The sequence below is a fragment of the Ambystoma mexicanum genome, chromosome 6p (genome assembly GCF_040938575.1).
Source record: "Ambystoma mexicanum isolate Mex_15411 chromosome 6p, UKY_AmexF1_1, whole genome shotgun sequence".
NCBI lineage: Eukaryota > Metazoa > Chordata > Amphibia > Caudata > Ambystomatidae > Ambystoma > Ambystoma mexicanum.
Genome location: NC_090935.1, coordinates 808,057,764 through 808,075,561, shown reverse-complemented (window position 1 = coordinate 808,075,561; position 17,798 = coordinate 808,057,764).

The window sequence follows — 17,798 nt, the reverse complement described above, 5'->3', positions numbered from 1 at the left end:
AAATACACTAAAAGGCTTGATTCCATGGTCTCTAGTCGCATGGAAGCATGAAGTTGGATGAACGAGATGCTCACACCTACGCACAAAGGCAGACTGTGCTTCTCACTCCCCAATTTTCTCAGAGCTAAGAACACTCTCTAGGACGAATTTCAAAGGCCTAATTGACAGTAGACCACTGAGGTGATGATAGATTGATATGCTAATTGGTGGGAAGCTAAGGTTAAGGCAACAACACCAGCATCTGGATGGCCAGCTTGCAGGCTGCTAACGTAGGTGGAAAAGTACTGAAGGAGGATAGAGTGCCAACCAATTTTAGAGGCCCTGCATGTTTAGGGGTCCTATAGTGTGTAAACCAATGGGACCTTGTGTATTTAGTGACGTTCATAGTGGGCATTTTTAGGGAGGGCTTAGTTGCCCCACCTTATGTTGAGTAACAAATCACATAGTTACACTTTTTTAGACTAGCATGGATCATATACTTAGATGTTCACTCAGAACCAATAGCACATGCTTATAAGTTTTTGTAGTTTGCCACTTAGGATGACGTTAGTACACATGTGTTTTAGACATCATTGATGACACATTTTGCTTATAAAAGTGCAGTTTTTTCTTAAAGTACTTTGAGTATGAAAATCGAGTAATTGCGTTGATGTTCGTTATGCTCCCTGTTTTGGATAATTGACATTAAAACAGTCTTCCCTTTGTCAACTTCCTGAGTAGGCTCCACTATTGATGTATGAGTAAGGTCTGCATCCCCATCCATCTCAAGGGTAATTGCTGATCATTAAAGGGGCTGGACTATCCAATTCACTTGGTAGCAGAGAGAGGATGGTTTAAGAGCCATTGATCTGAGTAGGCTTTAGAATTTTGGCAATATCGAATGACCTTTGCCATTCGGCTACAAGGACGTGAAGCTCCCCGTACATAGTGGTTAGTGTAATGCTTAAGAAAGTCTTGCAAGACCGGGTGTGATGGGTCCCCTAGTTTTCATAGAATCCCCTCCCAATTCTACGCAAAGCGGATCAATCAGAAGGTTGAAGAGGCAGTAAAAAAAACAGACGATCCCGAAAGTCAGAAGACAAAAATTGATATTGGTGAGTAAAAACCTGAGTGAGTTCACTAAAGCATGGGCGATGAGTGAAGAAAAAAGAAAGTAACGGAGGGTGGCGGGATAAAATATAACATGAGAGTAAGTGTATAATATGTGTGGGGAATGAGATAATGACTCGAATGTGGCCGAGCAATAATATAATCGTGACAGAGGCCACAATAAGAGAATACGCCCTGGCTTGCGTTTTAACAACATAACAGAAGAAGATTGAACACTTAGTACCATAGTGGAACATTAGGAGACTGAACCGATTAAAGACGGTTTCAAATGGGTTAATTTGCACTACACTTGAAGTATTTTTAGAGCGCAGGATGAGTATTGGAAAAAAGATCGTAAGAGATTTTTGTAGCCGGTTGAATTTGTCTGTTTGTTTTATGTGGTTTATGTGAACGATGATGTCATAAGTAGAAAACATTGATTGTTTAGAATTGTACCTGATGGTTGTTTTTAATAAGAATAAATTGTGGTTAGTGGAATTGGAGCTTGCGACGAGTGGTGCTCACTCATATTATATTATTTTTATGAAACGTGCTTTTTAAATCTGTGATTGAAAATAAACGAGTGTTATATAAAGTTAAGAGTAGACAAGTCAAGAATGGAGGATATTACTCCACTTGTGCATCTCTGTAAGCAGTTGCCGAAGTATGCACCTAAGCTCAAACAGTATAGTGCGGAATGGGTTAAAGGAACCGCGGATAAAATGTTTATGCCGTGGCCTCAAGGACTGTCACTATCGAAGGCAGTCCAGCAGCATATTACGACATATCTGCATGCAGCATATATGGGGAAGAAGCTATAGAAGTGATTAGCTAGTTTAGAGCTCTGGAAAATGTACCAACAAGAGAAAGACGAGGATACTTAATATATGCAAAGAGGGGGTGAGGAGCCTTCTGCTCCCCTGGCCGCAGCTGAAATAGTAGACGAGAGCAAGAAAGACGATGGGTTATACCCATTGAGGGAGCTTAAGCAGCAACAAGATATAGTAACCCGGCATATGAGTCACCTGTGCAAAGCAGTGATGAGAGCACGGAGAAAAATACTGAGAAAGATGTAATCTCTAAGGTCCCGAGGGACAAGGAGAGAAGCGATAAGGAAAGAAGGGATCGAGCAAGTACATCTCTAGACATAGGAAGAGAGATAAAACCATTGAAAGGAGAAAGAGACAAGGCTAATGAGACATTGTTTTTACAGAACAAATGGATGGGTGGTCAGATTTTATTAAAACTCGATGGTTAGAGAATTGAGGATGTAAGACAATGGGAAGATCAAGACAAACAAGATTAAAAAGATAAGGAAAGAGAGGAATGATTGATAGATGAAGGAGCAAAAAGGAAGGATAGGCAAAGAAGAGAGCAGTTATACCAAGAAGAGCAGTCAAGTAAACAAGAGAGAGCAGAAGAGCAAAGAAAACGCGATAATAGACAGAGAGCAATCGATAAGCAGGAAAGGTTAGAACAAAAATGAATAGCAGCAGAGGAACAGAAATTAAGGGATAAAAGAATACACAGACAGAAGGATGAGGAGATACACAAGGCAAATGAGAGAAGGGATATGTAGAAAAAAGAGGAAGACAGAGTGAGAGAGGAAGCAAGGAAAGAAAGAGAATTTGATGACGATATGGAACGTAAGAGAAGGTAGAGAGCACATGATCTCGCTCGCCTGGAAAAAGAGATAAGAAATCCTGAGCCAGAAGTAGCATGGGAGGATGTAGAGGAATTCTTCCCAGAATACAAATCATTACCAGGCCCATCTAGAGTAAATCTAGAAGACGAGTTTGACTCTAAGAGCATTGGGGAGGCAATCAATAAAGTATACCATGACATGAAAGTGCAGAAAGAATTAAAGGGGAAGGGAAAAACTGATCGACTTGAGAGTACTCAGTGGTATGATATGGAGGGAGCCTCGTGTAGTACGAGGCAAAAATAGCTATCTCTAGATAGACTGACTCTGCGCAGAGATGACGTGGAGAGAAGTTGTACGAGTTGGGCACAGGAAATGTCAGACGAAGATAAAGATACCTTCCATGGGGAAGAGAGAAGGAATGTATGCGGTTCTCAGGGATGTTTTTCAATGGAGAATGAAAGCAGATCGTCAGATTTAAACGCACCTGTAACCAGAGCACCAGAATCACTGACACAGTCAGATCAACCTAACAGGCAATTCCAAAGTGAAAGGGGAGAATCGCTGCCTTATGTGATTAGACTAAGATCGCTACCAGGTAGAAGGCGATGTGGTAATATCGTCCCTGCGGTGACAGACAAACGATGAGAGACGAGAATGAGTTTGGGGCCTCAAAGTTTCCCTTGTTAGGGAAAGGAGGGGCCAGACCACAGTATATACCGTGGCCTCAGATGGACAAGGATAACTTAAGATGTAAACTCCCCAGTTTAACTTCGGGCACTGGGAAATGGATACATGAGTTAGAAAAAATTACAGGAGGAAACACGTTGGCCATAGGGGACATGAAGGGTCTTCTTATTGCCATACTTGGTGAGAGAGCTGATGACATATGAACAAGGGCTGGGTACCCTGGTGTGACTACAGTCAACACTGCTCACGATGGAGCACTGTTCAATAACTGTAGGGCAGCAGTCTGGAAAGCGCTTAGGGTATTGTATCCAGACACGTCCGATATGGGAGCTATAATGACAAAAAAGATGAAGGACTGAGATGATCCATTGGTTTAGATTCAAAATTTCCAGGAGTCTTGGGCCTTGGAAATGCAAGAATCATGGGGAAAATCTATACCGGTATTCTACCATATATTATGCCAAGGGCTGCCAGAACCAGTACAGAAGCAGCTAAAGAAATGAGTGGGTGTAGAAGCCAAAGCATGGTCAGAGATTCAGCTGACCATTGCGCCCTATTGCAGGCTCTTGCAGAAAAAGAATTGCAAAAAAGACAATGCCCGGAAAGGTGAAGAGGCAAAATGAATGCAGAAAAAACTGTCTAAGTATGCCATTGAAGGGGCAATGTTGACGAGTGTAGATGGATCGAATCAACAGCAGATTGCTAGTATGCCGCAGGTGAATAACCACAGGCAGTTTGACCAGAGTAATAATGGGATTACTTCGCGTGGAAGGGGTGGATTTCGAGGAAGAGGTTTTCAGAATAATCAAGGAAACTGGCAGAATAATCGGGGAAGCTTTCAGAACAATCAAAGTGGGTTTCAAAATATGCAGAATGGCGGTCAGAACATACAGGATGGGCAGATAAGGAGGCCACCTCTATTTTGGACATATTTGCTCGCATGTGTAGAAGTCAAGGGTTCATGCAAAACAACCAAGAGGGGGGATTCCAAACCCACCTGCATATTCGCAGTAGTACAGTGATGGGTTTGCTCAGAATCAAACAATGCAACAGCAGCAAGCACAGAGAGCACAGCAGGGTTTGCAGACTCAGCAGGTAGCAGCAGCTCCTCCACAAGGGCAGTTGCAGCGCGGACCTATGCAGATTCAACAGAGCACGAGTACAGGACAGTTAACAACACCTAGAATAGGGAGTGTCACTGTTGGTGGGGGGAATCCATTTGCAGGTAACGGAATGAGTCTGTACCCACATTAGGACAGCTTACTGGGAGACTTGATTTGTTCGGTCCTATCCGTGATGCCGAATCCTCACGAGGAACCGAGGGTAGACATCAATATAGGGGGCAAGAGTTTTTCGTTCTTAGTAGACAAAAGTGCAACACACTCATGTATACGTGAGGGAAAGTTTTTAATGTCTGGCACCGCCCTGAATGCTCAAGGTTTTTCAGGAGCTGCAAGCAGAGTTCCTTTCCCTGAAGAGTTACCAGCCTCTATAGGAGAATTCAATATGAAGGTGCCTCTGCTATATTCAAGGCAGACACCTGTCAATATATTGGGTCGAGATTTGATAACAAAGCTCAATATGTCGATCTCGTTTACTGATTAAGGCATAGTATGCTCAACACCAGGAATGCATTATGTAAACATGTGCAAAATTATCAGAGCATTTGCAGCACAAGTAGCCATGAGACCAATCCCTTCAGAGCCAGAAGTTTTTTATTATGAAGTACTTGTTCTGTTGGCATATCTGCCAGGCCTAGCAGGCAAAGCAATGAGAATACCTGATGAATTTATGTTTAGACCAAAGATACCTATGCGTGAAGAAGAAGGGCAAGTGTTTCCCTTAGAGTTAAAAGCAGCCATATTGCAAGGTGAAATGGCTTTGCTTGATGGGAATGATGACAAAGGCAAACAATGGTGTGTAGTGATTGCCATTGGAGAAGGTTACAGATTAACTGACGTCACTGATGAGGACATATTTGGCGATCATCCATATGATGACGAAGTAATATTTGAGATGAGTATTACTTATTGGGCAAAAGCAATCAAACGAGAGGTGCCTCAAAAAATGATGATAGCACAACAACGTCCTCAGTATTTTGATGAAGATATGGGAAAAGTGCCAGCTTCATTTTGATGTAGGCCTGTTGAATGGGGTTGGAGAAGCAAAGATTAAACTGAAACCAGAAGCAATTTTACCTCAAGCACGACAGTATCCCATGTCTCAAGAGGCAGATGAGGGTATTTTTAAGATGATTTCCGCCATGTTAAAACAGGGCATCTTGTACCCTATCAAAAAATCTAAGGGGGGGGGGGTCTTGGAGACTAACACAAGATCTTAGGCCAATATCCCAAATTGTAGAAGCCGAGTTCCCTCTAGTTCCTAACCCGTCTACAATTCTATGTAATATACCTGTTGCAGCACGATATTGCACTGTGATTGATTTGAAAAATGTTTCTCAATCCCATTGCATTAAGACTCGCTCAGATCTGACATCATTTACGTTCAGACAAACATGACTGAAAAGTACTTGTTTGCCTCATGGGTATTGTGAGTCTCCATTGATTTTCATTAGAGTCCTGCAGATGGACTTGAGCAATATTGATTTGGAAAGCGTTGTTCTGCAATATGTGGATGACATTTTAGTTTGCAGCACTTCAGAGAAAGAGTGCAGACGTGATTCTGTTGAGCTAATGATAATACTTGCTGACAAAGGATTTAAGGTTGACAAAGAGAAGTTACAGTATTGTCAACATTAAGTTTTGTACATTGGCCCATTGATTTCATATGAAGGAAAAAAGGTTACTCCTGAGAGAGCTGAGGCTATTTTTAAAGCTGCAAAGTCACACACGATAAAACACATGCAGAGGTTTTTGGGATTATGTAATTACGTCAGAGCATATGTTTTTGATTACACTTCATATATAAGGCATTTACTGCAAGCTTTAAAGAAAGCACAGGCAACACAGGAAAACATTGTGTGGACTGAGAGAATGGAGGAAGCATTTGAAGAGCTGAAAAAAGCAATTTGCACAGCTCCAGTTTTAAGGATTCCTAATTATGCTGAGGAATAATTTTATTCTCTCACACAGATGGCACTGTTATGACAGCAGTCCTTACTCAGAGAACCACATTGGGTTACATGCCCCTTGCATATTACAGTGGGATTTTAGACCCGGTAATGAGAGGTCACTTTCGATGTGAACAGTCTCTGGCTGCCGTCGCATTTGCCATAGAAAAAGCTGCAAGCATAATGACGGGATGCTCCATGACGTTATTTGTGGAGCACACACTATTTGCAGAAAGGGCACATTGACTTCTCAAAGGGCTACTGCCTACGAGGTAGTCATATTGAATCCAGCGATCAAAATAGTTTGATGCAGAGTAGTGAATCCTGCCATGTTTGTAGCCGAACCACTGGCAGAGGATGAGCATGCTCATGATTGCTCAAATTATGAAGAGTTCTATGATGAAATTTGATGAGTAAAAGAAAATGCCTTGCCAGGTGGATACATGGTTTTTATTGACGGTTCTTCAAGAATCGATCAAAATGATGGATAAAGATATACGGGTGACTCTGTGGTAAAATACACAGCCATTGGGGAGTTTCAGATATTATTAAGTGCACGACTAGTGTCTCAATATTCAGCACAGGCTGCACAGTTAGTGGCACTGATTGTCGCGCTCGAGAATCATGCAGACTAGGAAGTAACAGTGTACAGCGACTCTGCCTATGTGACGACAAGGGTGCACACAGGGTTAGAACATAGGAAAAGGAGGGGCTACCTCCGAGCGGATGGCACGCCGCCTTATTTGACAGGCTTATTAAGGCACTACAACTCCCAGTGGCCATCGCGGTTTTTAAATGTGCAGTACATACTAAAAGGGCAGACTTTATCCCACACGGAAACCAAGCAGCAGACAATGAAGCAAAAGTCACTGCATGTTCAGAAAACATAATGGCCCTGATTCATGAAATTATTTGCATGTAAAACGGGGATTTGCGTGCCATTCTGCCCCCAAACCTCTGTTTGAAGTATGGGGATTTGCAGGCAGAATGGCACGCGAATCCCCGTTTTACACTCAAATAATTCCATGAATCGGGGCCAAGTCTTTTTTTCTGTTTTTGCATGTTTTTCATGTTGTATTCACAATTTTACATGTATGCATTTCATTTTTAGATTCATAATTGTGTCTATCACCTTAAGAAACTTTGTATATTATCTCAGTAATTGTGATTAATACATTTATATAAATGTTGAGACCTATATTAGACTTACTTAAACAATAATGGTTACTCAATACCTTTGCATTTTATGTGTGATCTAGATAACTTTTTAATTCATATTCAAATATTATCCAACGGGAACAGCTCTCTGTGTTGCGGAATCAAGCAGGGACTCCAGCAATACCACATGGCCTTAGAAGTGCCATGCATAGCCTAAAGACTGCTGGGAGTTGCATAGGACAGGCAAGCAACTTGTTGCTTTAACATTATTTGTGTCATTTCCAAGTCATATCTCGGAACACACCATTCTTCAAAATTAAAAAACACCTATTTCTACGATCTACAGTAGGGAGTTTATTTTGTCAACTGCCTAAAATGCAAACTGGTCTCAAATCCCACCTTTACTCCTTAACTAAACTGCGTGATCCCAGGCAAATCATTTTATCTCACTGTGATAGCAGCGCAGTGTGCGATCTGTCAGCTGAAGAATTAAGCGTAGTATGAGAGGTTCATGCAGTGAAGAAAGGTAGTGGGGACAGGAGGAGACAGCTCAATCTCAAAGCAAACCTTAAGTGTGTGGTTTCAGACATGAAAGAGAGAGTTAAGTGCTTTGTAACATTGAATCTTCACCAGAATAGTCTCTTTAGAAATAATGTTATGTTATATTATGTTAAAGGTTTTTTTATACCGCTAACTAACACCACCTGTGTGGCCCCTTGGTGCTCATAATGTATAAAGGAGTTAGATGCCTCATTGCACACACACACATAAGTTTGCCCCTGCCCCACAGTACACTCTCAAGTTAGCACCTCGCCCCACATTTAAAGGGATAGCCCTCCCCCCTGAAATGTTAGCCTAGGTGTGTTAGGGAGAATTCTCCTAAATGTGCTAATTTCCCTTACCTTTGAGACCCCCAGCAACTTTGCGGATTTCTAGGACTTTAATTTTTACCTGGAAAGAGTGTGATCCTTTTTTCCCACTCTTTCATGTATTTTGATGTGTGTTTTACTTTTGTGTTCTTTGGATATGGAGTTTTAGACAACTCCATAGGCATTATCTTTTTCTTGTGTGTCACACAGCATCCTCAGTGCAGTGGCACAGGGATGTCTGTTAGACTTCCCAAGGTTTAAATACCTTCTCTGGGACCGACTACTGTCTCCCAGTGAATGTAAAGTTAAATTAACTTTGCTAGTCTTTTTAAATTGCTAGACCCAGCACACACTGCATTACAGCAGAGTGCTGGAGGTAATACCTAGCATTCACTATGCCTAGAAAAGTCACGAAGCCCTCGAAAGCTACCATTTCCTCTCAGAATGGCTGGTGGCAGTGGTATTACCATGATTTTCCCGACCGCAACCCGTTTAAACGCTCCGGCAGCTGAAATCCACCAGAGTCATGTTTTTCAAGATGGGGTCTGAGCCCCTCAGTAAAAACAGATTCCGGACGACTTTTTAAGCCATTTTTTTTTTTGAAAGGTCCTTCTAGTGTTTGTCTCTGTGCGCCAAACCAGGTTTGGTCCCTTTGTTCCTTTGCCTTTGGTGGACTTCAGTTCTGAAGCCCCCCCTCTGGCGCCTGAGTGTCTGGGGTGGACAGGATGTGAGGAGGGTGCTCAAAACTCCCTGTGCTTAGTTTCCTAGGGGACCTGAATGCACTCTGGCATGATTGGCTGGCTGACTGTCCGGCAAGGACAGCCACCCTGATGGGTGAGTGACAGCTAGGCTGGAATAAATGGTAGAACACTGTTTAAAAGCAGGTCTCTGTGACTTGGAAGGCAGAGTCGACCACTGGAATGAAAGAACCGAAGATGAGCTGAAGGAAGACGACTGCTGAAACTCCTGGACCATTGGTTTGCCCGGTGAAGCCCTGCTGCAGGTCTGAATAGCCTGAAACTCCCTCGACAGAGAAGCCCCTTCAAGGACTACTTCTTCTCTTGAGCTGGTGGGAAGAACCAACTCGCAAGCCACCTGGAACCCATCTCCCTATGAGTCGAATTTTCTTCAGAGTGTTGTTGAAAACCGGAGAGCCAGTGAGAAGGATACCAGTTTGTTGACTTTAAGGCACTCATACCTTAAACCGATGTTTTGCCAAGCTGTGGATCCTTCCCCGTGCAGTGCAGGAACCTCCTGACGTCCTCCCTCTTGTCCCCACGACTGAGGCCCAAGAACAGCGAGATCTGCAGGAACTGCCAGGAACATTGTCTCAGCTACAACTTTTCTTCATACAAAGGTAATGCCACAGTGACGTTTTGTGAAACTTTCCCAACTTTGGAGTCTTGTCCGCTCCTAATCCGACCTATAACTCTTTTTCGTGCAAACTACTTCTAAGAACATTGGCAAAGACTTAACCGTTTACTACCAGAACTGTGCTATCCTATCCAAGACACTGATCCATTGACTTTGGCCCAGGCCTATTGAATTGAAATTGCCTCTTGTAGTGACTGAAACTATTTGCCTTGCCTGAGAAAGTATTTGTGTTTAATTCTGATAACCTTTGTCTTTTTACCCCTTTTGAAAGTTACTGAAGTGCCATTTTGCTCCCACTTCAGGGGAATCTAACTTGTTCAGAAATGTATTGGTTTGGTACAGGAGTGTATTATGGTGTGATATTGAGTTGCTTATTACTAGTGGAATGTGTTCTAACTAAATTTGTAAATAAATTAATATTGGTTTACCAAGAAACCTTGAGTAGTGTTTGTTTGAACCACTGTGATTGCAAGTCCTTTGTGTAACACCTTGTACTGCTCACATCCCTCTTGAGATAAGCCTGGCTGCTCAGCCCTGCTACCACAAGACTGTGTAGTGCAGACTTATACCAATGGTGTTATTGTGCTTACACCTGTAGTCTTAATTGTGTGTAGTGTTCCCAAAGGGTACTGCATGTAATTCTGCCTAACAAGGTACACCCCTGTATGCCTGTACTGCGGTGGCTCCCTGGACCCTCGCAACAAGGCAAAAGGGCTGTCCCATGCAGAGTAACTTTGTGCCCCCACCCCCTTTCATGGATACCTTCCAGGCACCCTCTTCTCTCCAACTGGACACTCAATAGGCCTGATACTCTGATTTGGTCTTAATGTAAATTTGCTTAGTTTGTATGTGCCATAAAATAACATAAGTATTACATTATATTCTTATGGACTGGAAAGGCGCTGGTTGGATTTGATAGTCCAGTACCTGTTTGTAGGCAGTTTACACACAAAATATAGACGATCCAGGTTGTTGATTGGTCAAAAACGAGTTATTTTAAGGTTTTTATTCCTTGTTGTAATCAGCAGCAATGAAAGACATCCTTGTATGTAAATATACTAATCATAGCATGATGATATGTTACACAGCCGACGCGCGTTTCAACCTTAGTCTTTTTCAAGGCCAATTGAGTTATTTGGTGAGCTTCAAGGTTTAATGGGCTGGTCCTACCCATGTATGGGTGCCAGATGGCTGCATAGCCGTTCTGTGGCCGGGTCGGCAAGTACGTTGCTCACGGTTGTGGAGTCGATGATCATCTGACCAATCAACAACCTGGATCGTCTATATTTTGTGTGTAAACTGCCTACAAACAGGTACTGGACTATCAAATCCAACCAGCGCCTTTCCAGTCCATAAGTTTGTCACTCCCCACAATTCTTCTAGACAGAGGAACCACGGAGTTGGTTCCTTGACAAACTACGACTCTGGCTGCAGGTTTTATTCAACCAACAATCAAATAAAGGGTGCGCAGGAGTAAGTGGGTCCCGCCACAAACTCCACTTCCACGAACATTACATTATATTCTGACTGTGCTATGTATTAGATACAATACGTTCTACATTAATTGGTAGCAATGTTAACAAAATAAAAGCGACAACGTTGTACTTGAGTGCAGATTCTCGTCAAGGTATGTGTGGGACTATTGACTATGAGTGGAGCATAAATGTATGAGTGGAGCAAATGTGTATGGGTGGTGCATATGGTGGTAGGCATGGCCTAATTTCGTGGGCGTGGTATAAATATTTTGGGACGGAGCTCGGTGGTGCCATCGGTATTTCTCTCGTGGGCCGCCACATTTTCTGATATGCCACTGAATGCATTAGCCATCAATCTTCTCGCCCATTTCCACTCTCCCACTGGCTTCCGCACAAAAGATAAATTATATTTCTTTCATTGCTTGCGTGCGCTGGTAATTCACTTGCTAAATGTTCACCTGAATTCATAAACTTAGAAGATATGTTTTTGAACTAGTTGTGGTCGTCTATCTTCAGATTATAGTAAATCGTATGTGTTCATTCTCTATGGGAGTGTGTCTTGGGCTTCTCTACCTTCCAGTGTGTTTTTTGGAGTAATCTTTTTAGAATGAAGATGCAGAGGAACTCGCTTCAGTGCAACACATGGATACTACTATGATGCACTAAACACCTGTTCTTAGGGGTTTGCACTCTATGCAGGTCTGTACTCGAGGCCTGGCCAATTCTGGACATTGAGACAAGACATCAACATGAACTGGCTGTCCTTGGGAGAGGGCATGGCAATAGGTCATCAGTTTTGCCTGGTGTTGTCAAATTTTAACCATCGAAACATCGTTCAGACTTTTTTGACTGCAAGAGCAGGCAAACTGGGCAGGTACAGCACTGTGCATCTCATGTAGGATCATGACAATTTTCTCCCCATCGCTGTATCATTGGCGGAAGTTAAGTATCACGTGCGCAAAAGTTGGATAGTGAGTATTTTCTGTTGTTTCATGTATTATAAAACAGTTGAGGTCCAATAACAATGTCAATTTCCTTAAAAAAAATTGAAAACAGAAATTGTCGCGTACTGCTGAAAGACTCTTTTAGTGCATGTGTAGGATGCAGCTAACAGAGAAGAAACTTGCAGCAAAAAAAAAAAAATATATATATATATATATATATATATATATATATATATATATATATATATATATATGCACTGGTGTTCTCATCATCCTGCAATTTCGAATTCCATAGATGTGCTCTCTCCAGGGCCTTCATCAGGTGCTCTTTGCTTGGGTAACTGCAAATACACTGCGCTATGTTTAAACTGCAAACGTCTTACTTCATCTAACAATTTTAAACTGCAAAACAATTCAGACAGGCATGGAATATGCACTAACACAAAAGACAATAACTATCCACCAAGAATCAATGCGCAGGTTTGTTGCAGTCCTTATCTAATTCCCTGAAAATGCACGGTCATGAAAACATGAACTTTCCTTTCTCTTACTTCTTTATTGATGTTTCTATTCCCCAGAGATGCTGGCATTGCGGCACTTTTATAGTGAACAACACCATTTACTACGGCTAAGGCTTTTTTGGAACTTACTGTTAAGATAAACCCTCACACAAGAAAAACACCAGCCTGAAAAGAAACGACTGTAAAGATCTTTTGATTCCCCATTAATTACCGCTAATTATTTGCTGTGTTTGTTCGCTTGCTGTATTTGCTTTGGAAAATTGATTTTTTTTCCTAATGAAATTGCCCTTACAGTATTACCATCTGCATAATATTGTTTTATGACTATTTTGTTGTCAGTGGCTAACAAGACGGCAGCGCTATTTTTTTATTCACCCTAGCACAAAGCATTTTCTAATTCAGAGGTGCTGAGGTCCTAATGCGACTGCAATGGTTTGTGGAACCACGCGCCAAAACATAGTAAGTGAATGGTCTTCAGAAAATCCTGTCACTGTTGAGTAATTTCGGTGATTCTGTGGCACGTAATCCAGACAGCGTATTTTGAGCGGTGAGTATTAAACATGACGTGGTATGAATGATACCACCGAGAATAAGAGGTTTTAAAAAAAAAACGTATTTTTCATTAAAATAGTACTGCATATCGTCAGTAAATAATGGTGCCAAAAGGCAGACGGCTGTGTCCGAAAAAGTAAGCGTTACAAACTGTGCTGCGTGTTGTGGGGGCTGCTCTGGGTCACCGGGCAGCCCCAGACACAGGTCGGGATCACTTGACGGGTTCCGTTGCGCGGCGTTCACGCCGCGGACAATGCAGTGGGGATCACCCCACTGCGCTCCAGATCACTGGAGCCCACAATGGGCTGGGGGCACCCAGCACACGACGGCCCCGGCTATGGGGGCACCCAGGCCGGGGTCGTCCCCAATCGCCATGATCACATGGCCAGCAGACAGTGGAGGTCTGTGTTGCCCAGCAGGGGTGCCGGCCCCGTGGTGGGCCCGGTCCTTGGGCCTACACCACGCGGCGTTGCGCCAGGCAGGTGCGTGAAAGAACCACAGCGGAGTCCAAGTATGGTGTGAATGCCGAGCCGGAAGCGGCTCAGTACTTTCATTTTGTTGGTCACGTGGCTGCAGCCACGTGACCCATGACAACAACCTGGGACCTACCATGCTCCCAGGAGGGGCACTATGCAACACAACTCCATTTTTTAAAAACAACAAAACAAAACTTATGTCACTGCACACTCCTGCTCCTATAACCACTCTCCTAATTGTTCACCACTTTATTAACTTGGGTGAGTGGTTTTACTATTGCACAACACTAACACCACACAAAGCCTGTCACATATGTGGGTGTGCACATTATCACATTGCGCACCCACTGTGCCATTCTCAGCAAGTCCTTTTCCGCAGTTGTGTATCTGGAAACAGTCTGTGTCCTCACCACCATTCAACAGAATCCAAAAAGGCTGGCAAAGCCGCACCCGGGGAGGCCCGGGGGCCACATCGGCCACGTCCATAGTCTGGGGGCACCGATGGTGAGATGCTGGCACGTTGGCGGCAGGCCCAGAAGGGCGCACAAGCACTCATGAGAGCTGCAACCCTCCCTATGGAAACACTACCTTCACCACCACTGGGCCAGGGTCTTGCGGGGGCCATGGAGCATGTGTTCCAGTTTGAGAGAGCAGTTCCTCTCTCTGGGGAGGGCGGGCAGGGCCGTTTGGAAGGCCACCAATTTTATTTCTCGAAGTGCACTTTGCCGCTCCTCAATACTACCAGTTGCTGGATATGGGGAAGCTCCTCCTTGTTATGGCGCAGGCAGTGACAACGGAGCTGTCGATGCGACGGGGAGCCGCACTCCATTCCCTCTCTGCTCAAATGACAGGGCACTTCACGAGGTCACCGCAGAGGGCCCGGGTCTTGTGGCGGGGGCCACCGCAGCTCCGCATTTCGGGTGGGGACAGCTGTGGTTCACGCAGTTATTTCCTTTTTTTTTTGTTTTTTTTTTGCGGGCCACGTCAGCTGTTTGGCAGCCTCATTACGTGCAGCTGTCTTCCATCCGTCACACCCCTCAACAACATGGGCTGGGTCCCTGCAGCCGTACTGTGATGCAGGGTGATGTTGTGCCTCCACTGCCCCGTGTTTTTTCCTTTTCTTTGCGGGCCCAGATGGAGTTGGGCCCGCTCCTGATGGAGGGGTGGGGCACCTCAGCGGCACGGCAGTCGGCGGCCCCGTTCTGTGGAGGGCCGGGGAGCACTTTCTGGCTCTCCTCAGCAGGTGGGTGGCGCCGGCATGAAGCACGCACACACCTGTTTTTTTTTTGTTTTCTTCTTCTCCGGTGACCATCGCCGCCCCTCACCTCCCCGGCTTGCGGGTGGGAGAGGGGCAGCTTTCCTCTTCTCCCTCCCGTCTCAGGGCGGGAGCGCGCTGCACTCCCCACTTCGGCCATTGATGTTGGCAGGCTTGCGGGGGGGGGAACCAGCTCCCTCAGGTGGCGGATGCAGCTCTCCTCTGTTGCGGCCGATGCCGGTTGTCACCAGGGGCCACCTCCGCTGTGTAGCAGCCCCATTTATCACCGCCACGGCCCGGTTTATTGAGGCCATGTGTCTTCTGTCTGCTCTGCGGCCGACGCCGCAGAGCATTTCTCCTCCTTGCGGGCCCAGTTGAAGTTGGGCCTGCATGATTTTTTTTTTCTTCCACACCTCGCCGCTCTTCCTTTCCGTGGCGAGTGCGGGGGGGGCAGCAGCTCACACGGCTGATACCGCACAATGTCAACTTGGGGGTTCTTTCCCCATCACAGTGACAACCCTCCATTCTTCTGTTGCGGCCGCAGCTTCCGCCGCTTCGCCGGGGAAGGGCAGGCGGCACTTCTCCTGGGACGGGGCAGAGGGGCAGGGTCCTCGAGAGAGCATGGAGGTGTACCATGGGTGGGCAACTGATAAGGAGGGAGTGAGGAGCATAACAACCTGTGATTTGTGATATGAAGAGCAAGAGGTGATGCCAACAAATCTATTCCAGAGCTGGGGAGGCATGGCTGGGGTGCCTGCATGTCTGGCATCAAGAGGAGCACACTATTATCAAAAGGGGCCAATTTGACCTCAGAGTTGTCCACTGAGCTCATGTGAACTACCAGGTGCACACCACGTGACTAGGCTGATGGGGTGGGTAATATTCCAGGTAACTCACCAATCCATTAGCTGAGAACTAAGGTGGCAACCACATGTTAGAGGGCAGGGGTATGTTAGGCTGTGGCCAATCAGTCAAGGGGTATAGGGGACTGGCAGTATGTATATAGGTGGTAGCCAATGATGGTGGGGGAATAACAATGTATACTATTTACATTATGAGTGACGGTTGCTTTCCTTAAAAGCCATCTACCTGCTTTGAACTAACAGAGAACTCCATGTCAGTTTGTTTCTATGGGACCTTCTGACACCTTTTTCTTTTTTGTATGCAAAATAAATCTTGTTTTCCTTGCAAAACAGTGAACCGATCCTTTTTGCTTAGAGATTTTTTTTTATTGTCTGGTTGTCCAGATGTCTTGCTGGCACCGGTATTACTGACGCCAATAATACTGTCTTTTTCTTGCCAGTGGGGGCCTGATTTACTTACAGGTCTTGGCTGGAGGTAAAACAGGTAACCCCCACTCTCAAACCTGCAGTTTGGCGCTGCAGCAAAAGTGCCAGTAACGGATTTACTGACATTTTTATCAGCCCTTTTACAACACTGCCAAACTTGTAATGACACCCTAGAGTTTTTTTTATCATTGAACGCTCAAAATGTGTACCACTCGGCCACTTGTTTGTAGTGCCCAAAAAAATTGCCATGTCATTAAAGGCTCCCTTCCTCATCGAATTCCAGAATATCTCTTCAACCATAGATCATGACACTCTTCCCTGAACCCCTTTCCTAGCCTCCTCCAGACTATTGTAAGTGATTTCAACCCAGTACTTCACCTAAATCAATGCCTAGCGTGGGATGCACAATTGAAACTATTAATTATATTTTTTTATGTTATTTAAGTTCTTTTATTTCTGAATGATGTACCCTTATATCACGCCCCTCTCTTTGAATCCCCCCGGGTCTCATTGAACCAGGAAGCAGGCTGTTTTGCCAAGTTAAAAGATTTATTTTATGGATTTGCACAATATATATCACACTATTTAATATTTATACAATGATCACCAATGGGGTGATGTTACAATCTACAATTGCTTTAATCACAAGGAGTATGGATAGGAAAAATAATGCAGCATAGAATAATAATTTGTGTGGGTTCAGTCAAATGCAATGTCACTCTTTCCCCCCTGCACACTACTCAATTCCCCCAATATGCAAGATAAAGAGATGGAAGGAGAGAAAACAGGTTTCAGGAATATACACTCAACAAATATAGTTTCAATCCCAACTTCTCCCAGCAAACTCATATAGAAACAGGAATGATTGCAAACGGGTCCAATGCTTTTGAGTGTGGCTTTGAATGAATGGTTAAAAGCACTGAAAAATGGATTTAATTCACTAAATTGGATTCAAAACTAGTGAGAGCCGCTTTGTATGGTTTCAGATAAACACTAGCAATGATTATTGAGTCACTAGCAGGTTGATCACTGAATTCTTAGGTCGGATGCAACGAACAGCTGTTTTACACGTGATGAAATTGAGCCAAATAAAACATTTGCGCCAAACTTTTCCGTGCGCGGGAAGCGCAATTGCGGGAAAACTAGAAGGAGTTGGAATGCGGTTTTGGATTTGTTGGAAAGCTGAGGATGTTAGCGTTAATTTGACACTTACATTTTTCAGACAGAGTCAAGATTTTCAAATGAAAGATGCGCTGTTGAATTTACAACAAGATTTCTTTACACTAGGGAGTCTATGAAGCCACAAGCTACACGACAGCACAGCCACCAATCCAGCAACGTCTCCGGATGGTTTCTACCTGCCGAGATGCTTGTCTTTCTTCAGCAAATATATT